The sequence below is a fragment of the Schistocerca serialis genome, chromosome 11 (genome assembly GCF_023864345.2).
Source record: "Schistocerca serialis cubense isolate TAMUIC-IGC-003099 chromosome 11, iqSchSeri2.2, whole genome shotgun sequence".
Lineage (NCBI taxonomy): Eukaryota > Metazoa > Arthropoda > Insecta > Orthoptera > Acrididae > Schistocerca > Schistocerca serialis.
Genome location: NC_064648.1, coordinates 74,149,366 through 74,177,041, shown reverse-complemented (window position 1 = coordinate 74,177,041; position 27,676 = coordinate 74,149,366). Strand labels below are relative to the sequence as shown.

Here is a 27,676-nt window from a genome sequence, read left to right as displayed (position 1 = left end):
CAGAGTGTGAAGGACATATATGCAGACGCCACCAGACACCCTTTCATAAGCTGCTCGTTTCTTATAATAACCCCGATAGCCACGGAGGGCGGGGGTTCGCGTTGCTGGAAACCAAGTTTCCTGGAGAGCAATGCAGAAGAAAGGGCGAAGGCTGAGAAGTTGGCGGAGCTCAGCTAAATGGTGGAAGAAACCGCTGCAGTTCCACTGGAGGATGGTAGTGTCCACGGCGGACAAAGGCGTGACGGGACTGGGAAGGCAGATTACGCCGCTGGGTCACCTGCTGCCTCCGATTGAGCACCCGTGCTAGCGCTATCCATGGCGTCTGAGGGACCGGCGAGATCGAGGTCCTCAGCGGACGCCAGGATCTCCACCCCATCCTCAGACGCAGATCTGGAAGGTGGCGGTGGGGTGGCTGTCACCGCGAGTTCCTTGGGCTTAGAGCTCTTCTTCTTTGATTTCTCACGCTGCTCCTTGGGTTTAACTGGCTGGGAGGGCTTCACCGATTCAGTCTCCGGGACTGAGGAGCATCGTGAAGCCCGTCGACCAGCTGATTGCGGGCACTTACGCCACTGTCGGTCGTCAGCCTTCCCACTGGTGGAAACCTGGGAAAGGAGGGACCCGAGGGACCCCTTGTGAGCGTGAGAAGCCGAAGAAGTTGGACACTTCTCCGGCTGAGAAGCAGGGATGGACGTCCCTGATGGGGGGGATGGTGTTGCCCCTGAGGTAGGTGGCGCAGGAGCAACCCGGTGGGTAGAGCCCCTCACTGGCAAGGGGGCAGGAGGAGTCTTACTGCTTATCGAGCTGGCTGGAAGTCTCGAAACTGATGGGGCTAGCACAGGTGTTGTAGCAGCTGCATAAGAAGATGTCATTCTCACAGGATGGAGTCTGTCATATTTCCTCTTGGCCTCAGTATTGGTCAGCCGGTCCAGGGTCTTATATTCCATGATTTTGCGCTCTTTCTGAAAGACTTTGCAGTCTGGCGAGCAAGGTGAATGATGCTCCCCGCAGTTGACGCAGATGGGAGGCGGGGCACATGGAGTATCGGGATGAGATGGGCCTCCGCAATCTCGACATGTGAGGCTGGAAGTGCAGCGGGAAGACATATGGCCAAACTTCCAGCACTTGAAGCACCGCATCGGGGGAGGGATATAGGGTTTGACGTCACATCGGTAGACCATCACCTTGACCTTTTCCGGTAACGTATCACCCTCGAAGGCCAAGATGAAGGCACCGGTAGCAACCTGATTGTCCCTCGGACCCCGATGAACGCGCCGGACGAAATGAACACCTCTACGTTCTAAGTTGGCGCGCAGCTCGTCATCAGACTGCAAAAGGAGGTCCGTATGGAAAATAACACCCTGGACCATATTTAAACTCTTATGTGGTGTAATAGTAACATTAACATCCCCCAACTTGTCACAAGCAAGCAACCTGCGTGACTGGGCGGAGGATGCCGTTTGTATCAGTACTGACCCAGAGCGAATTTTAGACAAGCCCTCCACCTCCCCAAACTCGTCCCCTAAATGCTCGACGAAGAACTGAGGCTTTGTGGAGAGAAAAGACTCCCCGTCAGCTCTCGTACAAACTAAGAATCGGGGCGAATAACTGTTACCTCCATCCTGAGACTTACGCTCTTCCCACGGTGTGGCCAGGGAGGGGAACGTTTTCGGATCGTACTTCTGAGCATTAAATTGAGCCCGAGAACGCTTAGAGACTGCTGGCGGCTGGCCGCCAGCGAGAGATGATGTACCACGCTTCATTGCGGGTCATCCGCCCTGATGCCACCTACTCCGACCAAGGGCCATCCCCACGGGCGCCACCCAGCCACAGCAAAGGCCACCTGGCAGGATGGCCATTGCCGGGAGTCCCGATACCCCAGGAGGATAGGCATCTACTCCTTGGCATACGTGGGGAGTTAACGGCGCAGGCATCAGTAGAGCGATCCCTGTGTTGTCAGGGGGCTACAACCAAGAGGGTACATGGCGGCCACACCACAACGGGTTGGCTACCGTGCTGGATCTTAGGTGCAAAAATGTCCAAGGTCGTCGTCGCAGTGAAAAGAAACACTGCAGAGGGCAGCGTGGTAATCGCACCCAGAGACGTATCCTCGCCCAAGAGATCGAAAACGAGCGGAACACCATTGCAACGACGAGAAATCCGGCTAAAGGTCTAATTGCACGACGGATACAGTGCACCATGTAAGGCGCCCTTCCCCAATTGGCTCGCTCTTCGGATAAATTTAGAAAGATGGAGGTCAAACCCGAGAGGGGACATCACATAAGGCCGAAACACGTGAGACCCCTTTTAGTCGCCTCTTACGACAGGCAGGTATACCGCGGGCCTATTCTAACCCCCGAACCTGCAGGGGGGGAAACCCTATCTGTTGAACCAGGGCTGGGAATTATGCATTACCCAGTCACCTGTTACATGTCACACACATTGGCCGGCCATCAGCAGCGCACTGGGAAGAAGAAGACCAGGAGCCTCAAACGCCAGTGGAGGAAGGATAGGAGAAGGTGAATGAAGAAAGGAAAAGGGAATGAAAAACAGTGTGAGATTGTTCTTATGTCAGCTACAGACAGTGCGGAACATTACCAGTAACACCCCAGACTTGTCCCCCAAGGGAGCGGAAAAAGAATACCAAGAGGACAGACAGGCAGCACCAAAGGGAAAAGACGCTGCAAAGTCTGGGGCCCTATCATAGTGAAGCACAAACCTACCAGAGTGGCGAGAACCAAGGGGAGGGGGGGCGGGGTGAGTGGCTCCTCACTATGGGAGCCAATCCACACAGCTAGGTCAGTCATCTAGATAAGCTGGACACAGCTGCACTGTTTCTGCTGCTGTCAGAAATGAATCACTCTACACTAAAGGTTTTCCATTATTTTTCTTTTTTCATCATAAACAGCCTACTGTCATGTGGAAAATAAAAAGGGTACCAGCAAGGCAGACATGTACCGGCAAACAAAGCAAAAAATAATTACTGAACCAACTTTTTTAAAGACTGCCACTCACATGTAGCAGAGTACACATACAGATGTATAAACAGAACGAAGATTAATCATGGGTATGTACATGCACCAGATAGCCGCAACACAAACAATATTGGAAAGGCAATTATTTCACACTGAACACTAATAAGAAGAACTTTGTTACAAATTTTACAAAATGGGAATCTTCATATATGCTGAGTAGCCTAGGAGTCATGGGTAGGCATTGTATATGGTTAGGTGCCAAGTCTTATGCATTGCAATTGTCTCCGTACAGTTCTCATAGCAATAGGCCCTGCTGCCTTCAAATTCAAACTGTTGATCATCTGGCTCACAGTAGTATGTTGATCACCCCACATATCTCGTTTCTAGGTCCCAATTTATCGAACATTTGAGGTCACCTTTACAGTGATGTCTGCCTGTGGAAGCAAACTCTTTGTGATAATGCTTATCTGCCCTAAATGCGGCTCATGTCAAAAACCCAAAATCTTGTTTAATCTCCAACAGATGATGACACGTATACCAATAACTGTAATCTTACATTCAATGTTTGGTCCACTTACTGTGTACTGTCATATTCAATTCTTATTTGTCTGCAGCGCACTGTAGATCAAAGCCACAGTTGCAATGCATTTTGGAAGTACTGCCATCCTCAATTCAATGTCAGTCACCTGGAAACACGGTGCCATATTCTGTACTCATTTGTATGCAACCAACTGCTCAGGTACTGTGCCTACAGCACTTGTACCTTGAGAAAAGGAGAGATCTAGTTCTGTCATGGACTATTCCACAGTACTGCCACATTTATGCTTTACAAACTGAATTATGTTGACGTAACAGTGAAAACTGTGGTATCTGTAAAAAGCAAAGCATGCAACACCCTAGACATCTGCATGTCAATCACTGCAAAACACAAATGTAGACAGCCACTGTGGCAATGTTCTTTAGACAAGATCGTTCTGGCAGTACTTAATCATAGAACAATATACATGAATCCATGCTTTGTCAAAATAAGCCACTTGCCACTTCAGTAATATGCCTCATTTTCATAAAAATCTGTTTGATATGTCTGTTTGGAAATTGTGTTGCCTTGTTTATGCATGATAATTTGTTCACACAGGTGTAGTGTAAAAACAAATTTCATTCAGGGAACAAATTTCCTCTGAAGTGGAGGATGTACATCATATTGGGGCTGAAGAATAGTGGTAACGTATCTTAAGCTGCCAACTATCTTACAGTAAAGCTGTTCACGCTGTTGAGCTGTTGTACAGCAACTTCATGCATGGTAACCACATGAGATGAAATTACCTACCACCTATTAGAACAGTAAATGCATTAACAATGGTAAGAGTGCTGTAGTATCACAATGGGGCTCCACAGCTCATAGGTTTGATGCTACTTTCATACTTACTTTTATATATATGTTGGGTTTTTTTGTGGGGTTTTAGGGCGCTCAACTACTGAGGTCATTAGCGCCCAGCCACAAATTTAAGTGCACATATAATCCAGTAAAACTCAAGGGAGGGGGGGGGGGGGAGGACACAAGAAAGTTCTTACAAAGACACAGATAAAATAATTAAAAGAGTTACATGTCTTTGGAGAAGTCTGTCAAAGTAATAAAACGAAGAACACGAGCAGCTGCTCGAGCGTCATCAGCTAAAATTTCCTGTAGGGTAGAGGGCAGAGACAGGACAACACGAGATTGATTAAAACGGGGACACGACAATAAAACATGGCACACTGCCAATGCATTACCACAAGGGCACTGTGGGGTGGGGTCACCGGATAGCAAGTAGCGGTGGCTAAACCGGCAATTCCCGATCCGCAACCTGGCCAAAATGACCTCCTCTGGCCGAGATGGTCGGGAGGAGGTTGTCCAAGCTGTTGGGAACTGTTTTATGTCCCAGACCTTATTTTCTTGAAGTGACGACCAAGTATCCCACCATAATGACACAAACCTCTTACAAACAACCCCACTAATGTCAGACGATGGGACACAAAGGGAGGCTGGCCGAGGTAGGAGGACTGTAGCCTTGGACACAGCATCAGCAACCTCATTCCCAGGCACTCCTACATGGCCTGGAACCCACAAAGTTAACAGGAGAGCCATCAGCAAAAGAATGGAGGGATTACTGGATCCATTGCACCAAGGGATGGACCGGATATGGAGCTCCAAGGCTCTGAAGAGCACTGACGGAATCAGAGCAGAGTACATACGGAGAATGGCAGTGGCGGCGGACATACTGAACAGCCTGAGAGAGAGGAAAAAGCTCGGCCGTAAAGCTGGAACACTGGTCGAAGAGCTGGTATTTAAAGGGGACGTCCCCAACGACAAAGGCACAGCCGATACGATCATCAGTTTTGGGGTCATCAGTGTGAATAAAGGTGTTATTGGCGAGTTGCGCATGAAGTTCGACAAACCGTGAGCAATACACTGCATCTGGAGTAGCCTCCTTCGGGAGCGAGCGGAGTTCAAGATGAATGTGAACCAGAGCCTGGAGCTAAGGTGGTGTCAGGCTCTCACCTTTTCTGAAGGTGGTAGGGAGGGCAAAATCCAATTGTCGAAGCAGGGGACGAAAGCGGACTCCAGGGGGCAGCAGGGCAGACACACACAACCCATACTGATGGTCGATAGAATCGGTGAAGGACTGATAAGAGGGGTGGTCAGGCATTGACAACAGCCAGCAGGCATACTTACAAAGCAGTACGTCGCGCCGGTAGGTCAATGTAATTCGGAAGCTTCAGCATAAAGAATCTCGACAGGACTGCTACAGAATGTTCCAGTTTCGAGACATAATCCCCGATGATGGATGGAGTAGAGACGGCGTAAGAGGGATAGCCGAGCAGACGAGGCTCCCACAATCCAGCTTTGATCGGACTATGGACCGATATAAGCGAAGCAGGACAGTGCGATCTGCTCCCCAAGATGAACCACTAAGAACATGGAGGACATTAAGAGAACATACACAACGGGCAGCCAAATAAGAGACATGCGGAGACCAACAAAGTTTCCTGTCCAGTGTGAGCCCTAAAAACTTCGTTGTCTCCGCAAAGGGGAGAACAATGGGACTGAGATGTAAGGATGGTGGAGGGAATGCTTTATATCGCCAAAAGTTGATGCAAACCGTCTTCTCTTCAGAGAACTGGAAGCCATTAGCCACACCATTAGTACAGGCTGTCAAGACAACGCTGAAGGCAGCACTCCAGGAGGCATGTTCTCTGGGCACTGCAGTAGATCGCAAAGTCATCGACGAAAAGAGAGCCGGAGACGTTAGGTGGAATGCAATCCATAACGGGATTGATCGCTATGACAAAAAGGGCTACGCTCAAAACAGAGCCTTGAGGCACTCCGTTCTCCTGGAGGAAGACGTCGGACAATACGGAACCCACACGTACCCTAAAAATTCGATCTGTTAAAAATGAATAAAAAAAAAGAAGGGGGCAGGCGACCACGTAGGCCCCACCTCTGCATAGCGCGGAGGATACCTCCTCTCCAACAGGTATTATAAGCCTTCTCCAAATCGATGAACACAGCTAACATTTGGCGCTTTCGCAAAAAGTTGTTCATGATGAACGTCGAGAAGGTCACAAGATGGTCAACAGCGGAGCGGTGTTGACGAATGCCACATTGAACATTAGTAAGTAGCCGTTGAGATCAAGAATCCAAACCAACCGAGCGTTAACCATGTGCTCCATCATCTCACAGACACAGCTTGTAAGAGAAATGGGGCAGTAACTAGAAGGAAGGTGTCTTTCCTTCCCACGTTTGGGTATGGGAACGACGACGGCCTCACACCAACGCGTGGGGATCTGAACTTCCGCCCAGATGCGGTTAGAGGTATGAAGAAGAAAGCATTTAACCTGCCGGAGAAAGGTGTGTCAGCATCTGAACGTGAATGCATCTGGCCCTGGAGCAGAGGACCGGGACAGTGCAAGTGCACGTTCGAGCTCCCGCATAGTAAAGGGGGCATTATAATCTTCCAGATTAAGCGAGTGGAAGGAAGGTCGCTGAGCCTCTTCTGCCTCTTTTCTGGGAAGGAAGGCAGGGTGGTAATGGGCGGAGCTTCAAACCTTCGCGAAAAAGCGGCCGAAGGCGTTGGAGACATCCACAGGGTTCACAAGTACCTCATTACCTGAAGTCAGGCCAGGTATCGATGGGTGGGCCTTAATGCCCGACAGCCGGCGCAGGCCACCCCAGACGACAGAAGAGGGAGTAAAACTGTTAAAGGAGCTTGTGAAAGAGGCCCAACAAGGGTATTTGCTGTCTTTGATGACTCGACGACATTGCGCTCAGAGCCGTTTGTAATTAATACAATTCGCCAGCGTAGGATGGCGGCGAAAGGTGCGTAAAGCACGTCGTCGAGCATGGATAGCGTCTCTGCAAGCCTCATTCCACCAGGGGACTGAAACTCGACGTGAAGAAGAGGTAGTATGAAGAATGGAACGTTCGGCAGCATTGATGATAACAGCCGTGAGGTATTCGACCTGACTGTCACAGCTGAGAAACTCTTGGTCCAGAAAGCGCGCCAGGGAGGAGTGAAGTCCCCAGTCAGCTATCGGTATGTTCCAGCTCGAGGGATGTGGGGATGGGGTGTGGTGCAGGAGACTAACGACACAGGGGAAATGGTCGCTCGAATAGGTGTCAGAATGGACATACCACTCGAACCGATAGGCAAGATTGGTAGAACAGATCAAGAGGTCCAAGTGGGAGTAGGTATGAGGAGTCCAAGATGAAAGTCGGGGCGCCAGTATTGAGGCAGACAAGATTGGTTTGGTTGAAAATAATCCACCAAGAAAGAGCCTCTCTGACACGATGCAGGAGAACCCCAAAGGGGATGATGGGCATTGAAGTCGCCGAACAATAAAAATGACGGAAGAAGCTGAGCAAACAGGTGCATCATGTCAGTCTGACTAACTGCGGAGGACGATGGAGTGTAGACAGTACAAACAGAAAAAGTAAAGGCAGAAAGAGTAATACGGACAGCTATTGCTTGGAGTGGGATGGTCAATGGGATGGGATGGTAATAGACATTATCCCGAACGAGAAACATGGCCCCACCATGAGCTGGAATACCGTCCACAGGGGTTAGGTCAGATCACTCTGAGGTATAGTGGCTAAAAGCAATATGAGCAGTTGGGTGTAACTTCGTTTCCTGGAGACCAATGACGAGCGGAAAGTGCAGGCGGAGGAGCAGTTTTAATTCCTCTCGATTAGATCGAATACCTCTTATGTTCCAATGTAATAGAGCCATCGTCAGTCAGAGAAAGGAGGAACGAGACAGGGGAATAACTAGTCACCTCGATGGCCGCGAAGGGCCAGGTTTCGAGGGAACATCGCTACAACGAGTCGGGAGGCGGATCCTGTTCCATCGAGTCGTCACCAGCTGCAGCCACATTCCTGGGTTGCACAGGAGGGGCCTGCCGAGCGCCTGGCAGCAGAGCTTCCCGGCGAAACTGAGGACGGTCGGGAGCAGCGACTGTCGGATGGTGCATCAGACGAAACGCGCCGGATTGGAGAGGGGGACAAAGACTTCTTCTTTCAGGCCTTCTTGGAAGACCAATGAGTCACAGGGATGGTGGGCTGTGGGGGCTGGACCTGAAGAAAGTCCTCACGCTTGGGGTCCTTTTTCGAACGCCGGACCTCAGAAGCTGGGTTGGTTGGTTGGTTGGTTGGTTGGGGTTTAAGGGACCAAACAGCAAGGTCATCAGTCCCTTGTTTCAAATGTGGTTCATTCCCCTAATGTGACATCTCAGGAAAGTCAGAACAATGAAAGGAAAAAGGCGAAAAACGTAAAAGGGCAGTTACCTTGTCAATGGTAAAAACAAAATGATGGAAGTCAGCAAGAGAACGAACAAAACGCTATGCTAAAGCAGCATAGGCAAGACCACCTGTGACTTAAAAGGTGCAAACGCTAGAATGTAGAAGTACGTATGGGAAAAGGAGATAACCAATCCTTAAAAAAAAAAAAGGGGCAAAAACAGAGTAAAAGGGGAAGAAAAGAGGATATCGGTCAGGGAGGTGAGTTGGGAATCTCCAAACACTGCTTACAGTGGGAGACACCCAAACACTCACCGCCCTGCCCCAACACCAGAGAGAATAAAAACCTTAAAACTGAGAATAAAAACCACTTTCCCGGAGGAAACCGAGAACCAAAGAGACCATCCGGGAATCGTCAGCCAACATCAATGGCAAAGTGTGGGGGAGTCTGTACTTAGCACACAGAGCCAGAAGGAGGGGGCAGTCAACAAAAATGCGGGCTACTGACTGGAAGGCTCCACAACCACAAAGTGAGGGTGGCTCATCACGCTAAAGAAAACCATGGGTCAGCCTGGTATGGCCAATGCGGAGATAGCCAATGCAGAGACGACACAGTGTGGTCAAGTCCTTTCGAGAGAGGTGAAAGGAAGAACGCCACGGCCTGTTGTCACCTTAATCGCATGAAGTTTATTAGACAGGGGAGTAGACTGTCCGAAGTGGGATTTGATGTGAAGCCGTAAATCCGCTGCAGGAGGGGTTACAGAAAACGGGGGTAAGTGACTGCTCCTCCAGCCAAACGATCAGCGAGCTCATTACCCGGGATACCCACACAGCCAGGGACCCAAAGGAAGTCAATGGAACAAGCAGCACGGTGAATATCAGTGAGATGGTCATGGATGGCAGAGACCAAGGGATGGCGCGAAAAACACCAGTCAATAGCAAGAAGGCCACTCATCGAGTTCGTACATAACAAAACGCGGTTGTGTTGGGACTGTTTAATAAAGGTAAGGGCCTGGGAAATTGCCATCAATTCTGTAGTAAACACCCCACATGTAGGTGGCAGCAGATGATTTTCCATTCCAACAGAGGACGTGAAGGCATACCCCACATGATCAGCAGATTTAGAGCCATCAGTGTAAAAAGCAACAGCATCCCAAAACTCCCATAAAATATGGCGGAAAAAGGAACGGAACACCATCGGGGGGATGGAATCTTTCGGACCTCGGCGGAGATCCATCCGAATTCGAGGCCGAGGAACTAACCAAGGGGGGGGGGTGAAGGGGAGGGAGCGAGGAAGACAGGACAAAGAAGGAAGCTGAAAATCACGGCAAAGAGACGCAAGGCGGAGCCCAACCGGTAAAACCCGCCCGAAGGCAGGAGTCGGGTAGGCGACGTCCATGGTCTGGGAACAGGATAGAATAGGAAGGATGAGTGGGAGAGGAACGGATAGCGAGTGCATAAGACACCAGAAGCTAGGACCGCCGAACAGAAAGGGGGGGGGGGATCCCAGTTTCAACCAGGACACTATCAACAGGGCTAGTAGGGAAGGCACTGGTGGCCAAACGGATACCACAATGGTGGACTGGATCCAGCACGTACAGTGTGGAAGGAGCAGCTGAACCATAAACTTAACAACCATAGTCCAAGCGAGACAGAACTAGAGCACGATAAAGACGGAGAAGGAGGGAATGGTCCACACCCCAAGGGTAGTGGGCAAGGAAGCGAAGGACATTGAGTTTACGGAAACATCCTACCTTCAGAAGTCTGATATGGGGCAGTCAAGTGAGCTTGTTGTCGAAAAGAAGACCCAGGACTGTGGGACCACAGGCAATCGTTGTGCATCGAGATAGAGCTCTGGATCAGGGTGGATCGTAGTATGGCGACAGAAGTGGACCACCCCCGATTTTGAAGGAGAGAATTGAAACCCGTGTGAGAGGGTCCATGCACAGGCACGCCATATAGCTCCCTGGAGCTGCCGTTCTGCAGATGCCATCGAAGAGGAACTAACCGAAATGCAGAAATTATCCACATACAGGGCAGAGGCGACCAAAGGACCGACAGAGGCCACAAGTCTATCGATAGCAATGAGGAAAAGGACACTCAAGACAGAACCCTGTGGGATGCCCGTACTAAAAACAGTACCAACTCTAACTCTGAATGACCGATGGAACAGGAACTGGTGGATAAAAATCGGGAGTGGGACATTTATCCAGCTGAGGAGGGGCAGCAGCGCCCAGAGGAGAAGGTGTGGGAGCCATAGGGGAGGGGGGGGAGGAGAGGGGTCCAGGATGGGGGTAAGGAAGGGGGAGGAAGGGGTGAAGATGTAACCAAAGCGTAACTAGATGTCATGGACACAGGGTGAAGACGTGTATACTTCTTATGGGCCTATGTGTAGGTTAAATGATCGAGGGACTTATACTCCTGTATCTTCTTTTCCTTCTTATATATTTGGCAATCTGGTGAACGTGGAGAATGACTGCCATGACAATTTACACACACAGGAGGGGGAACACAGAGACTCCCGTCATGGAGTGGACATCCACAGTCACCACACAGAGGGGCCTGAGAACAGCAGGAAGATGTGTGTCCAAAACGCAAGCACTTAAAACACCTCATAGGATGTGGGATGTATGGCTTCACATCACATCAATAAACCATAATACTAACTTTCTCAGGGAGGGTATCCCCTTCAAAGGCCAGGAAAAGGCACCAGTATCAATGCGACTGTATTTACGACCCTTCTGAACACGCCGAACAAAGTGAACACCCCACCGTCCGAGATTGTCCCGAAGTTCCTCATCAGTTTGAAGGATGAGGTCCCTATGAAAAATCACACATTGAACCATATTTAGAGGCTGGTGGGGGGTAATGGACATACGAATTGTGCCAAGATGGGTACAGGCACAAAGAGCCACAGATGGGGCAGCTGAAGCAATTTTGATCAGCACCGAACTTGACTGCATCTTGCTCAGGGAGTCCACTTAACCAAACTTGTCTTCAATGTGTTCCACAAAGAATAAATGTTTGGTATTGGTGAAAGTATCTCCATCAGTCATGGTGCAAACTAGATACCAGGGGAAAGGTTTCGCCCCTAGCCGACGGGCCTGACCCTCTTCCCAGGGGGTAGCCATGGAAGGGAAGGCCGAAGGGGCAAGAGAAGCAGCACTTGAAGAATCAGTTCCACGCAGAGACAGCCTCAGAAGAGTGGCCAGAGTTCTGGACCCACATGCGTTTCATTTGCATACCACCCACTCCGATCAGGGGCTCTCCTCACGGGCGCCACCCAGCCACAGCAAGGGCCGTCTGGCACGGTGGCCATTGCCGAGAGTTCCGATGCTCCAGGATGACGAGCAAGCACTCGAAGGCATGCATGAGGTGGTCACAGCTCAGGTATCAGAAGTGTGATCCCTGTGTGTTCAGGGGGCTCAACGAAAAGGATACATAGTGACCCCACCACACGGGCGGGCTACCGTGCTGGCTATGCACCCTAGCATCAGACAACGACGTGAAAGGAAAGGTGGAATTTACTAGGAGGGTGCACGTCGAAGACACTAGGTAAGGTGCTCTTCCCCAAATGGCTCACACTACAGAGGAGAAATTTTGTAATGGAGGTCAAACCCCAGAGGGGGACCAGGGAATGCCAAAAGGAGGAGATGATTATGCAACAAAGCCGAATTGTAAAACCAACACAACCAGGAGGATAGCGGGGGCCAACATAAGCAAGGACACCACAAGAGGGAGAGGAGAGGAGCAAGGAGGGGAAAGGAGGGGAAGGGGAAGGAAATTAAGCCCTGGAGAGAAAGAAGGCTGCAATAGCTCAGGGCCCTGTGCTCACCATGCACATATCCACAAAAGAGTTGTGGACCCCCTGGGGGGTCGGAAGCCGGGGTCTGAACGTTTCCCTGATGGATGCCTGAGAAGAGGATTGCTTCTCAGGCGGCGGCGGCGGCGGCGGCGGAGGAGGAGGAGGAGGGATGGCCCCTGGGGCAGAGGGGGCAGGGGTCACGAAGGAAGGGAGGGATTTGGGAGGCGGAGACATAGACCCTGGATGGGGTGAGGAGATGAAGTGGGGTGAGGATACTGCGGAAGGCGTGGACACAACCGAAGCAAATGATGTTGCCAACATCACGGGATGGAAGCGGTCATATTTCTTCCTGGCCTCAGAATAGGACAGACGGTCCAAGGTTTTCAATTCTTGTATCTTCTTCTCCTTTTCATAGATAGGGTGGTCGAAAGATCTAGGCGAGTGGAGGCCAGGACAATTGACGCACCGAGGTATTGGGGTGAATGTATGACGTCCACAATTTTCATAAATTTTAATTGTTACTAAGGAGGCCGTTATTGGCAACTACAATCAAATGAAGTGCACCTCAGGAATTCAGCACTAATGACACTAACAAAATCTTCATTGTTTCCATCATAATAGTTGCAATTGGATGGTAGTGAATGATGTTATCACTACTCTTACTTTCATACTTAAATTTCCATACCTCTACCAAAATGGGTAACTTTCTTGCTACAAAGATTTGTAATTTTGATCAGAAAATGTAATGTCATGTTAACCGTATATGCTGTGCTGTGTTTCTCTCAACAAAACAGATGACTGATACCTTATCACATGAGCAGAGCATCACACAATGTTTAATTTAAATTAATCTTATGTTGGAGCTGTTGAAAATAAGATATATTCTAAATATTTTGTCAACACAATTTGGTCATTTAAACTCAGTAACAAAATTTCCCTGTAAGTCAAATTTTCAGGAACATTCAACAATGCATTTTCGAAAATATACTGCATATAAAATTAAAAATTTATTGTCACAAACACATCTAAAATGAGAATGTAGTGAAACTCTTCCAGAATCTATTGATCCCACTTCCACGTTTGTACACTGATTAGTATGCAAATTTGAGTGTGTTCAATGAAATGTCAGATCATGCAAACAGTCAGGGAAGAATGAAGCAACTTCGTTTTGCATCTCCATGTGTTCCTGCTCTAGTGTCAATCCCAAAGTAATTGTGAGGAGAGTATACATCACATGCCTCAGTTTTAATTTTACTGGAGATTGGAAAATGATTGTGTGTAAAATCACAAATTTCAAAGTTACTGATGTACTAATGCTATAGTGCTTTACATTCAGCTGTTGCTTGTACCCATGTGTCAACAGTTCTCAATGGTGGCAAACATGAAATTTAGTATGAAGTGGCACACACTGCATTACTCCGGAAGGAAGAACCACCACATCTGTTTCCTCGGATAATGCTCTACAGACTAACTTTCATACATGCTACAGACAACCTTCTTAGCTCTGCAATTTGCCGTGACTGTGCCAAGCACAGATTCTCCCATTCAATATATCACTGTTAATTTCTCAAGTATTATGTTGAATGCACTTGGACAATGACAACGATGTTTTTCAACACACTCGCAGTGCTGTGCAATCATTGTCTGTGAGTACTGTGATCTTTAAGAAATGGGTTTCTTATTCTCTCATAATCTCTCCCAAATGTGTCTCATAATAAATGTGTGATTATAGTCCATATCCCTGACTATTAATATCTGATTCTTTGTACACCTACATCTACACTAGACTAGTCACCTAATGGTGCATGCCAGAGGGTACTTCTGATACCACTACATCCATTACTTTACCATTTCCTATTGTATTTGAAGGTGGTGTTTGGGGAAAACAATTGCCAGGAAGCATCTATATTAGCTCTAATGCCTCCTATTTTGTTGCCAAAATTACTTTGCAAGATATACCCATCAAAGAAGCACTTCTTTATCTACTAGTTTAGAGTTGCCAGCGCTTGATGAGGTTCCACAATTGACTACATAACAAACATAAAGATTAACTACACTCCATTTAAAGTTCCTATACGATTTGTGTAATAGTAGCATTTTTCCCCAAGTGAGATGGAAACACATCTGACTAGTTCACTACCTCATGTCTTAACACTTATCCTATCATCCTGCCCCTTCTTTTTGTCAGCATTTTTCGTACATTTCTTTCCTCGACTGTTCTGCTGAGGACTCCATATTCCTTGTAAGTTCACTTAATTTTCAGCAGCATTCTCTAATCCCACATCTGAAATGTGTGAGTTCTGTTCTTTTTCATTTTCCAATCACGTCTACCCAGTAAAAATTCTAATACTCACCACAACTGATCTTAGTCCACAGAGCTGGATACCGTTACAAAACAGATTTCTACTAAGTATTACAAATTTTTGTAAATAGCATCAAATTTAACTGTAGGCTTTCCCGGCGTAAACTTTTTATGAAGGTTTCTCGGGTCTCCAGCCGGGTGGTAGCATTGATATCTTGCAATGTTTTTGGCAAAAAGATGAACGACATCAGAGCCATGATCAATCTGACTGGAAAAGAACTAGATGCTGCCACGATCGCAGTCCTCAACAAAGGACTGAATTTTGCCCCCATCCCCAGAACAAACTCAAAATGAGACATTATCAGTGGCGTGGAAGAAGCAGTACGAGGGCTTCCCAAGGAAGAGGAAGTCAGATGGGAAACTTCCAGAATAATCGACAGATTTCAACTGCCTAAAAATAACATCTGCGGAAGGACGAGCAGCTCTTTGGTCCCTTAAAGATGACCATGATATAACTATCCTACTAGCAGACCAAGGGAATGCTACAATGCTATTAAGCACTTCCGAGTACCAGCAGAAAACCTGCTGCTACAAGATGAGGCCTACAAGAGGCTGAAGAAGGATCCAACCCTGACATTAAGTAGAAGGACGATAGCTCTGCTGAAGAAATCCGACTTACCTGAACCAATGAAGAAGCACCTGTACCCCAGACCACCAGCAACACCAAGCCTCTATGGACTCCCTAAGATCAATAAGGAAGGGGTACCTCTGGACCAATTGTAGACTCCATCAACTCTCACTGTTACGGACTTGCTAAATGCCTAGAAACACTGCTCAAACCCCTTGTGGGGGGCCTGCAGCCACCATGTGAGAAACTCGACCAAATTCGTAAAAATACTCAGGGACATGTGACTACATATGGAAGACCTACTCGTGAGCTTCAACGTGACATTGCTTTTCACAAAAGTGCCTTTTCAATACTCCTTGGCACTTTTAGCCCAGCACTTTGGAACACAAACAGTCAGGCTCTTCAAACATGCACTAAAAACCACCTACTTTCAGTGCCATGGGGAATTCTTCGAACAGATCTATGGTGTGGCCATGGGCTCCCCACAGGCTCCTGTGATTGCAAACCTCTATATGGAACATTTCGAGGAGGTGGCCCTTCAAACTGCCAGACAGAAACCAAAGCACTTCTTCCACTATGTCAATGACACTTCTGTCATATGTGGACATGGCAAACAGGTGCTAGATGATTTTCTGGAATACCTCAACAACATCCATCCAAACATCAAATTTACAATGAAAATAGAGGGAAATGGCTGGCTCCCCATCCTTGATATTTTAATTAAGAGGAAGGCAGATGGTTCACTAGGCCATGCAGTACATAGGAAGAAGACACACAGACCTATACCTTCATACAACAAGCTGCCACCATCCAGCACAGAGACAAACAGTACTGACCATCCTGGTACATAGGGTGCATGCGATCTGTGACAAAGACAGCCTACCATCCGAGCATTAACACCTGAGGGAAGTCTTCCACCAAAATGGCTACAGTGAAACGCAGATCAACAGGGCACTTAAAAGAAGGAAGCAGAGAGAACCCCAGAAAAAGATGATGGAGAAGGAGACAAACGTCTTGCATTCCTTCCATACATGGTTCCGTTCCTGGTCAAAATTGCACAACTTCTGGGCAAATACATTATCAAAACCACTCTCCGACCACCATCAAAGACCAGGGAGCTCCTAGGTTCTACCAAAGATCCGCTGAACCTTAACACACCAGGAGTATATACAGCACACCATGCGAATGCGGAAAACAATACATTGGGAAAACACAGCACTGTATATCTAAATGCTGCAGAGATCATATCAGATGTGTGCAACTAGACCACACAGAAAAATCAGCCACTGCAGAACACAGCACAAATGAACACACCTTCAACTTTGAAAACACGAAAGTACTGTGCTGAGCATCTGGCTTCTGGGAAAGCATTATCAAACAATCCACAGAAATAAGGATTCATGACAATCTCATCAACAGATAAGATGGATACCAACTCAGCGCAGCATGGAACCCTGCGATAGCAGCAATCCATCGGGGGCATGACCGTCAACGCCCTCTGCTGTGGACACAGACATAATGCTTACACCGAGAACAGAATGCGGCCACCATCCCCACCACCAAAGCCACCCGAGGTCTAGTGGAGGGGGGTGACGGCACATATAAATAGCACACTCCCCACAAATCTTTACACTATGCCAGAAGATGGGTAATATGACACTTCCTGAAACATCATGTGATATCAATGCTACCATGTGGCTGGAGACCTGACAAACCATCAGCATTAAATTTAGTACACTACGGTGATAGTTAAACTAATATGGAATTTCACAGACTATCACCATAATGTACTAAATTTAATGCTGTTCACAAAAATTGTACTAAATTTAATGCTGTTCACAAAAATTTCTTGCTATCACAATGTTTTCTCTTTGCAAGCAGTTTGGGATAAGAAATGTTCCATTACACTGTAAATTTATGCCATGCATACTGGATAAACCCATTGTCTTTACACAGAGCAAACAATTTCAGTAATGCAGTTTGTTTTTCATTAAATACTTCAGTGAAAAGAAATAGTATGAGAAATACAATACTTATCTGATAACATACTGCTTACAGTTGATTGCTTTACCTCTTACATCTTACATCTTTTCTATTATAGAACTCTGACAGAGACAAATAAATTGACAGCTGCTGCAAGGAAGTCATCTTTGGTACATTTGTTCCAAGAACGAATTTGAGGAATTCATTATTTATATGTAAAATAAAATTACCATGGGTTACAGTTAATAAACTTATGTTTCCTAGAAGTTTCATTCAAATACCATTACACACAACCGAACAATATACCTACAGTCAATTGAAATTCTATGAACATTCTGGAGGAGTGCTAATATCCTAGGTTTTAATGTTTCATCATTTATGATCACTGAAATTTACTGCACCCAATGCATTTCATGATATCCATACAGTACTTCATGCACAATGCATCACCAATGTGAAAACTTACATCACACTCAATGCCATCCTCCTGTTTCAGTTCTAGGTCTTGCTTTATATGAAGACTAGATGTTACAATCTTTAGCGGACCTTCAAGAAACTGAAAAATGAAAGAATGGCATATTCAAAGCTTCTGTCCCTTGCACTTGATTGGTGGTTACACATCACGTGGGGCTCAGAAGCTATTGGTCACATGTATTCACTTACTGGCATTTGGTAACCATAAAATGTGTCACATTAAATTAGATTTACTTTCATTCCAATTGATCCATACATTTGAAACCAAGACTCTAATTTGGAGACAGACACATCAGACATCAACCAAACAACAGAAATTATTCCATCCTTGCCAAGCAGCCACTGCTATTACAGACACACACACACACACACACACACACACACACACACACGATGTTATTTTTCTCAACTAAAATTTTGCTCATTTTGCAAGGGAGATATGTTATTGTGGATAGTTGGCTCATAAAGAAAATTGCACTTATGTAATACCATTTCATTTCATGGAAAAAATTACACATGCCATGTAAAATATCATGGTAATTTTCTCCTTTTCACCAGTACCACTGTCATCCCATTTCATGCATTATTTGAACATTTAAACAGTGTGCCACAGTTGTAATTTGATTTGAGGCAACTCTGCCAGGGATGGTCCCAGTCACCAGCATTGACACAAGGCACTGAGCACGTCAGGATTTAGAATTTCTACTGTTTTAATGCATCATTTATTCATTATTGTGAGGAATTGAATAAATTTATCTGCACAGGAATGCACTGTATTTGCTAATGAATGGAAGATGTTGATTACTCACAGTGTTTATGTAGGTGCCAACATGAATTACTATTACGATATTTGCAATTGCATGACTGAGAAACTCCAGTAACATTACTAAACTTAACTGTGTGCTGTATGAATGAAGCCAAATAGAGAATCTTTCGTGTTTGACGTGTGCAGGAGCAGGAGAAACTGGCCAATTGTCTGCAAAATGCTTGGTGAAGTGTGATGTGGTCAATGGCTTCAAGCTTGTAATACAATTCTATTGAGTTCTCCACTCTTTTCATAAGTCCAAGATCAACTGCAAGCTCTCTTATTACATGTTAAATACTGGTTCAGATGCTAACTCCTTTATAAAGTAAAACATAAAATTTTACAAAACAAAAGTTAGTTTTATGTAACCTAAGCTTTCTGTTATAGTATTTGATTAGCTTTAAATTCTATTCCTCTACCCTGCTATTTAACTTTTTTTTACTGTGTAAGCTCTTACTGTATAATGCTAATATTCACTTTGTTTCCTTTTTAGACATTGGACCTGATATTAATAATATTTATTGGAAGTCAGAACTATGACTTGTTAAAATGGAATTCACATCGAATCACTTGACACATCACAATAGCATTTCTTGATTTTCATTCTGGAATTTAAGTTAATTTTATTTTTGGGTGGTTCCAGTCCTTCCAGCCCCCTTTCAGCCTATTTCAATCAATATAGTATAAATAGAATCTGGAAGAAAACAGAACTGGCCATTTATGAGAAACTCCAAATATCATTTGGGCATTTGAATGTATCCATTAGAATCGGCTGACAGCAGAACATTCAATTACATGAAACGTAATTTGGTTCATATGACACATAATTATGACACAGGGGTCTTCTGACACCATGGAATGTTACAAACCACCACAATAAGGAAACTACTGTTGACAGTAGTGTGGGGTGAGTCATGGCACAATGTAGATGACTGCATCAAGTACATGTCTTGACAGCTGCAAGTTTGAAGATGGCACTTTGTTTTTGCCCAGTGTGAATGTGGAGACACTGATGCTGCAAGCTCGTTCAATGCATCTCACTACTATTTTGCACATGGAAGCCACATAAGTTCTTTGCAAAGTTCTTTATATTTATAAAGTCAAAAAACACCTCAGACAGGAAATGAAGTTATGCATCTGCAACCCTGGAGGAAAATATGACAATCCAAGATAAGTTGGTACAACTTTTTCATGGGCCATCCCCTCTCCAACCCTTAAGTGTATATTGGTAACACCTGTTGCAGCCTGTAATGGGAAGTTATGATGGCTGAACAGCGATTTGTGTAGCCAATGACATATTTTTAATTCAATGGAAAGACAAACAGTGTTTAATCTAACAACTACCTTGACATATCAGATGTTAGAGTGGGATCAAAGTGAATTTTCAGGGAAACAGCCTGTTTGCAGTGGCCAAACAAAAAAAGTAACAATGTAACACTGGGTTTTCATCAATTATTTTTGCACTTTTCTTTCCGATATTGATTTGTATCCAGCAGGACTGTGGACGAAAACAGGAAATAAGGGAAAAGTGTCAGTTTTGAGCCTAACCTAAACCTCAGAGAGGGCTATATATCAGTCTGTCACAACATAGATCCATCTCTGGGAGAAAGCTGTTAATAGTATTTGAAGAGAGGCAGTGAACACTGCTCTACACCCCAATACAAGAACCTCTTGTAAGCAGCAGAAGAACATAAAGATACAACTATGCAGACAATACCACTTACCAAAACCAGGAGTGTATATCAGATAAAGTTAATAAAATTTCAAAATCAAAGTTGCACATGTGTACTGTATAGATACATATATGATTATATTACATTAGCAGAATTGTCAACATGTATCAAAAGCATGCTGTGAAGTAAAGGCCATCCACAAAATGATTAGTTTGTATGTTAATGGCAGGACTGAGATGGTTAACAGCTGTGCATTGCCTATGATGTAATATCCTCCCATTGGCTGCCAACAATCTGGTCCAGAGACATGTTAGAAATATCTACTTGGTACCATTAACTAGTGCAGTGTGTGGACCACTGTTTGTGAAGTTTAGCTAATAAACCTGTCCACAGGAGTTGTTGACTTGAGGAACTATTATTAATGGGGGCACACAAAATCCATTTGAAGGTAACGTATGTCCATCTAAAGTACCGGCACTTACCAGGTTTCCATGGCTAGGACTAAGGAAGGACAGAGGCCCCTGGTTCCCGTCAAGATGGCACAGGCCCATAAGCTTTCCAGTGTTCTTGACCTTGTTGGTTTGTCTTGAGTCAAAAGGAAAGGGAGGGTACTGGCTGCATGATGAGCAGATTACTGTTGATTGGACACCCAAACCAATGCAACTCACTTATTTGGAACTCAAGAATGCCTCACTGCAGCATCCAACCAAGAAGTGAGGGGTTGCTCTTCGCTGTGAAATTCTTCAGTGTCAGAAGAGTGAGACTCAGACACACAGCACCCTTGTGTAGTGATACACACCACTATGAAGAAATGTGGTGACACCACTGTGGAGAAGTTGATGCATATCCCTACATCATCTTTCCAACAAATGATACTAGCAACTCTGAGTTATTTATGTAACAAGATTAGAAAAATAAAATAATGTGTTGAGTATAGAAGTACAGGGCATAAGACGCATGTCAACATCTTGCATTCGCCAAGGTTCCATCTGAGATGTGGTATTCCAATGGTGAGATTGAGTAATGTATACTACAATTGCTGGAATTTATGATCCACCTGTAATGCCAACTTTTTGTTTATAAATGCCCAAAAATGTCTCAGCATTTTTCTGCCATCATCAGTGAGTACTTTTATTCAGCTACATGTTTCAAGTAATAATGAGCCTAACAAAATTAGATCTCATAACAGTTTATGTCTTTTCACTATTACCTAATTTTTCTACATTTCTAGTTTATATATGATCCTCTATATCTTTCTACGTACTGATAGATTATCATCTGCAACTAAATTATGTTCCTGTGAGTTTGGCTGGCGAATCACCAAATCCCTACCTATGAAGCAATTTTGTTGCACCACAAAATTTCATGTCCATTTCGTAGAACTCCACTCACAAGCTATGATTCTTTTCTTTACTGAAAGCAATGTTTATATTCCTGTGTCAATCACTATTTATGATCACTTGGGTTTGATACTAAGTTGGAACTTCTCTCTCTCTCTCTCCTCTGCCTGTGTCACAGTGAAGGCTCCCTATTTTCTGACCTGTATTATTCAGTGGAAGATGATAGGGTACCTCTGCAAAGCCCATGAGTGCACTATGGTCAAGAAGGAATAAGAATAAGAATCTGTATCAGCCGTTCAGTATTTTCTTATACAATGTGCTTCGTCAATAAGTTCAATTACAGTATAAAGATGGTTATATTCTCTTAACAATGTATATATAAATCATGTGAAATTTAGTGTAGTACAATAGCACACATTTGGAATTTTATACATTATTAATTTTACAATAAAAAGGAAAACATTATACAGATTTATATTAAGCAGGGAATATTCATGTTGATGACACTATGTCATTATCATATACATGTTGATAACACTATGCCATTATCCTAAGCTACTGATACAAATTTAGATCCTAATACAGGCAGAGGTACCTTTCTCTATGTTAAAACAGAAAATCTGCCATATTACAATCTTTAAATTCATCAACTGAGTAAAATGCTTTACCTTTGAGCCATTGACCCAATGTTGTCTTAAATTTACTTTTAGATACTGTTTGTACAATTTTAGGGAGCATATTAAACAGTTAGAGGCCTACATATTTATAACTATTATGTATATATCTAAAAACAATGATGATGTGACTTACCAAATGAAAGTGCTGGCAGGTCGATAGACACACAAACAAACAAACACAAACATACACACAAAATTCAAGCTTTCGCAACAAACTGTTGCCTCATCAAGAAAGAGGGAAGGAGAGGGAAAGACGAAAGGACCCACATCCTTTCGTCTTTCCCTCTCCTTCCCTCTTTCCTGATGAGGCAACAGTTTGTTGCGAAAGCTTGAATTTTGTGTGTATGTTTGTTTGTGTTTGTTTGTGTGTCTGTCGACCTGCCAGCACTTTCATTTGGTAAGTCACATCATCTTTGTTTTTAGATATATATTTCCTACGTGGAATGTTTCCCTCTATTATAACTATTATGTATCTTAGACAGTCTAGAGTATGGCAGATCAATTGTGTGGTTTCGCCTTGTATTGTGGGTGTGGACAGATGACCTAAGGGGATATTGAGCTATGTTTTCTTTTACATGTAGTAAGCAATAATAGATGTACAAACAAGGAACTGTCATGATGTTAAGTTTTTTGAAATGTTCCCTGCATGTATCCCTAGGACATAAACCCACTACACATCGAAGAGCTTTTTTTTGCCATCTAAAAATTGATATTGAACTGGGAGAATTTACCCAGAGCAGAATACCATAAGAAAGATGGGGGTGGATATAAGCAAAATATGAATGCAGCAGTAAGTTTTGGCTGACATTACTCCTAAGCTTATAAAGTAGGAACATAGCACGTGCAAGTTTAGAACAGACGTATGTGATATGTTTATCCCAGCTAAGTTTCTGGTCAATGATCATTCCTAGCAGTTTAACGGACTTATTTTCTTTGTTTGATACCTTCAAATTAAAGAATATTTCCTTAGTTTTTGTTTCATTTATGAATAGGGAGTTTGCACTAAACCAATGAACTGATTTTTCAAATATTGTATTAATCTTTTCTCGTACAGATTCAAGATTGTGTCCTGAATTGATAAAAGTTGTATCATCTGCATAGAGGACTGTTTTACAGGGTAAATATTGTGGCATATCATTAACATACACTACGAACAGGAAGGGTCCAAGTATGGAGCCCTGTGGCACACCTCTTTTTATTGTTTGTGGGTTTGACAGCTGCCCATTTACACTAACAAATTGTACTCTGTTGCTTAAGTAGGATTCTAATAATTTCAGGGTGTCCTCTTCCATGCCGTAGTGTCTTAATTTCATGATCAAAGTACTATGAGATACAGTGTCAAATGCTTTACTCAGGTCTAGGAGAGTAGCACACGAGATTAATTTATTTTCAAAGCCATCATATATATATCACTAACAATATTTTCAACTGCTTTAACTGTGGATAGTTTAGACCTGAATCCATACTGTGAGTTACTTAACAAATTATTCCTCTCAAAATAGTGATTCATTTGTTGGTGAACACAGTCTTCAATTATTTTAGATATTATTGGGATTAATGAGATAGGGCGATAGTTACTTGGATTTGATTTATCTCCTTTCTTAAATATGGGAATAGTTACTGCTATTTTCAAACAGTCGGGGAAAATCCCTTGCTGTAATATATGGTTAATGAGAGTGGTTAGAGAGGGCAGAAGATCACTTGATATATTCTTTATGACATAGTTTGACAGACCATAAAGTCCTCTGCTCTGGAACTACTTAGTTTGCCTATTGCTTTGCTAACATCATTTTCAGTTACTGTTGCCCAGCAGAATTTATGGACTACATACTTATTTGAACCTAAAAGAGTTTTAGCATCAAGCATGGCGTTGAGGGGAGACAAATCTTGTTGTAAACTGAAGTTAACAAAGTGTGAATTTAAGATATCTGGGGCTATGGGTATAGCTAGTTGAGTTGTTGGTCTATTTATTTCACTTTTAATTACTTCCCAGGCAGCTTTACAGCTGTTTCTGGATTTAAGAATATAGTTATCATTCACCCTACATTTTCCCAAACTTATTTCAGATCTACAAATTTTTCTTATTCTAATGTACATTTCTTTGTACTCGTTGCTGTTATGAGATCTGTCCTTAAACATAAGAAGCATAATCCTGATGCTGTTGAGGTATGGCGTAAACCAATTATTTAGTCTCTGTGGTTTATGAGCTCGGTTATTATTCTGTCTTTTTACTAATCTGGGACAACACTCATCAAATATTCTTGCAATTTCCTCTATAAATAATTTGCTTGTGTTATTCACACACATATCTTTGTATAAGATGTCATTCCAGTTAACTGACCTTAATCTAGTTCTAAACTCTCTTATGTTGCATTCACATTCATAGGTCTAACATTTTTGTGTTGTTCATCTGGAATGCTGACTGGAACTGTAATCCATAGGTCATCATGGTCAGCTAGGCCTAACTTCACTACTACAATTTCAACATTATTTTCATGGATATTATTTATTATATTGTCTAAGCATGCATTATATCTTGTAGGCTTGTCATTTAGATAATAGCAATCAAAAGCTCTTAGGCTATCCAAGAATTCCAATATGATATGACTCTGTACCCTAATATCCATATTAATATCACCAAAAATTAACATTCTTTGGTATTTATATTTAGGCTTAGTAAGACTAACAGTTTTTTTAAATTTACTATAAATTCATACTCACTAGAAGATGGTGTGAGATATACAGATGCAACAATAATATTATGTTTAGGTATATGTACAACTGCAGCCTCAAAGATGGTGTCTATACACAGGTCTGTGACATCAATAGTAAAGTATTGTAGATTTAGTCTATTCTTAATATATATTGCAACACCCCCATGTCCAATTGTTGATCTGCAGTAACTACTAGCTAAGGAGTAACCAAATGGAATATTGAGGTCAATTTCTGATGAATATAGCCAGTGCTCATTTACACTAAGTATACCACAGTTGGAAGTTTCTAACCAGTACTGCAATTCTTCCAACTTCTTTCTTAAAGACTGTATATTAATACGTAAGAGCAGAAGACTATTTTTGCTAACCCTGGGCAGTAAAGATGAGGGTTCACATTGTCTTCTTAAGGGCACTTCTACACAGCTGATACCTTGAGCAGGTTAGATGCAGAATGCATTTTTTAGGTTAGAAAACAACCTGTAAAGACAATAAGCAGGTAAATGCAGATCTAAGTGTGTGTCACCTAATTTTGGTACTGAGGAAAATACATGTCTAATGTCACAAAAACAAATGCAAACCCAAAGTAAAAGTAAAGCTTTCAACAACCTGGAGTTAGTTATTAACATTTTACTGCTCTATTAGGCATTGTCTTAGTGGATGTGGTATGCCACTGGCTTCCTCCAACTTCTGAACTCACTGACATAGTAAGTTACATGAGGACCTAGAGCTTCACACTGGAATGGAAACTGTCATTTTCCACATAGACAATTTGCATGTGAAAAAGTGACAGATGATGCTTGGGACTGAACCCAAAACACTTGAATTTGTAACCTCACACCCATTCAAGAAGCAATCCTCTTACTCTTAGAAAAGTGTGTAAGCACTCAAGACCAGATCCAGAGTTTCATTAACTAACAGTGGCATTATACACACAATACTGGAAGGAAAACTAGAAATGATTAGCTACAAAATATGATATTTCATACAGAGGACCCATTAGAAAGATGCACCACAGAACACAGGCAGTAATACATTTATTATCTTGAAAAATCAGTACTGTACAGTGAGATAAATCTCATTGCATGTTACTGAAATTTGAAATCTGCATGCAGATAAGTATCAAATGAGAGGAAAAAATAATTTTAAAGTGTCAAATGTGATGTGGAAAAGAAACCATTTGAGTTCCAACATCCACCCATCATAGTAGATTAATGCTTAAGGTATACTCTGGTAAATATTGTATACAAATCGAATTTCTCCATCATACTGCAGAGACAGGATATATATATATATATATACTTGTCAGCTACATAACTGAAGATGCATGCCTTCAGATGGGGAGAAAGATGAGGAAAATTACATCAATGAAGTACAACATGACATGAGGTTGAGCAAATATAAGCAACATGAGCCATGCCATTTTATCAGAAGCTGTCCATCCATTTCCTCGAAGAGATTTAGAGAATCCATGGAAAACATAGATCTGAATTTCCAGAGGACAATCTGAACTCATTCATCTCAAAATCACATCCTGTGACATTAGCACAGCTGTGAACGAAAATTCCTGTGAAAATCTACAAAACATGTTTTCCAAAAATTAGCCTGTGTAACTGTTTAGAAAACACACACAACAGGAAAATATTTATTCTGTTAGCAATAAACATGCCCAAAATAATAAATTCTCTAAATACAGAGATTGGAACATGAGCACTGGACTACTGAAGCATCACAGATTGCTACTGTTAAAAACAAATTCTGAAAGACAGGAACATACTTCTGCCTAACAAACCTGGTAAGGTGATCAAACATGATTTAACAGCCAATACACCCAGCATGGGGAATGTTGTGGAATACAGTGAGGACCCGCAAATGTTAACAACATTACATAGTTACATGACAGGTGAGATCTGTACAGCAAATACAAATGAAGCTAAATCCTCTGAATCTCCATGGCCAACCAGAAGTTGAACATATGAGAACCACCAAGACAGCCTATATAAGCAGCCTTCCATTAATTTATAAGCAAGATCATATCTTGCAAAACATGAAACAAAAAATGAAAACCCCACAACTTCTGAACAAAAATGTTAGAAAATGGATCGAAGACAACTCTACAAAGCCAAGTTGACAATGATGCACATGGTAGCAAAACAGAAGACATTAACACAAAAGTCAATTACAATGCTTTGCCTTACAAAGTTTCTCCACTAAAGAACATAAAAATGCATTTCACATTATTGGCTGCAGCATGGATACTAAAATGACAGATACAAAATTGACTAAGGTGGGGACAGAAGGGAGAAGGAAAAACCAAACTTTTTTACACAGTAGACCACTAGACCTGAAGTGGCAGCCATCAGATTAAATAAAACAAGTGGATCTTGCAGAACAACCTCTGGCAATTGAAGTGTTACTTTATGGAACAGTGGCTTTTCATGGGAACATAAAAATGCACAGGTCATTTCAGTTTGTAAGAAGAGGCACAGGAAACATGTTTGGAGCTAAAGGCCTGAACAGCAGATAATTTTGT

General features: G+C 43.5%; 2 protein-coding genes across 6 annotated transcripts in view; one reads left to right on the top strand and one right to left on the bottom strand.

Annotated features, from left to right (window-relative positions):
* The window catches only part of LOC126427267 (zinc finger protein 492-like), a 603,844-nt gene that overhangs the window by 96,021 nt on the left and 480,147 nt on the right, over nt 1-27,676 (bottom strand). The gene's annotated exons all lie outside the window — the stretch shown is intronic.
* The window catches only part of LOC126427269 (zinc finger protein 418-like), a 540,743-nt gene that overhangs the window by 234,549 nt on the left and 278,518 nt on the right, over nt 1-27,676 (top strand). The gene's annotated exons all lie outside the window — the stretch shown is intronic.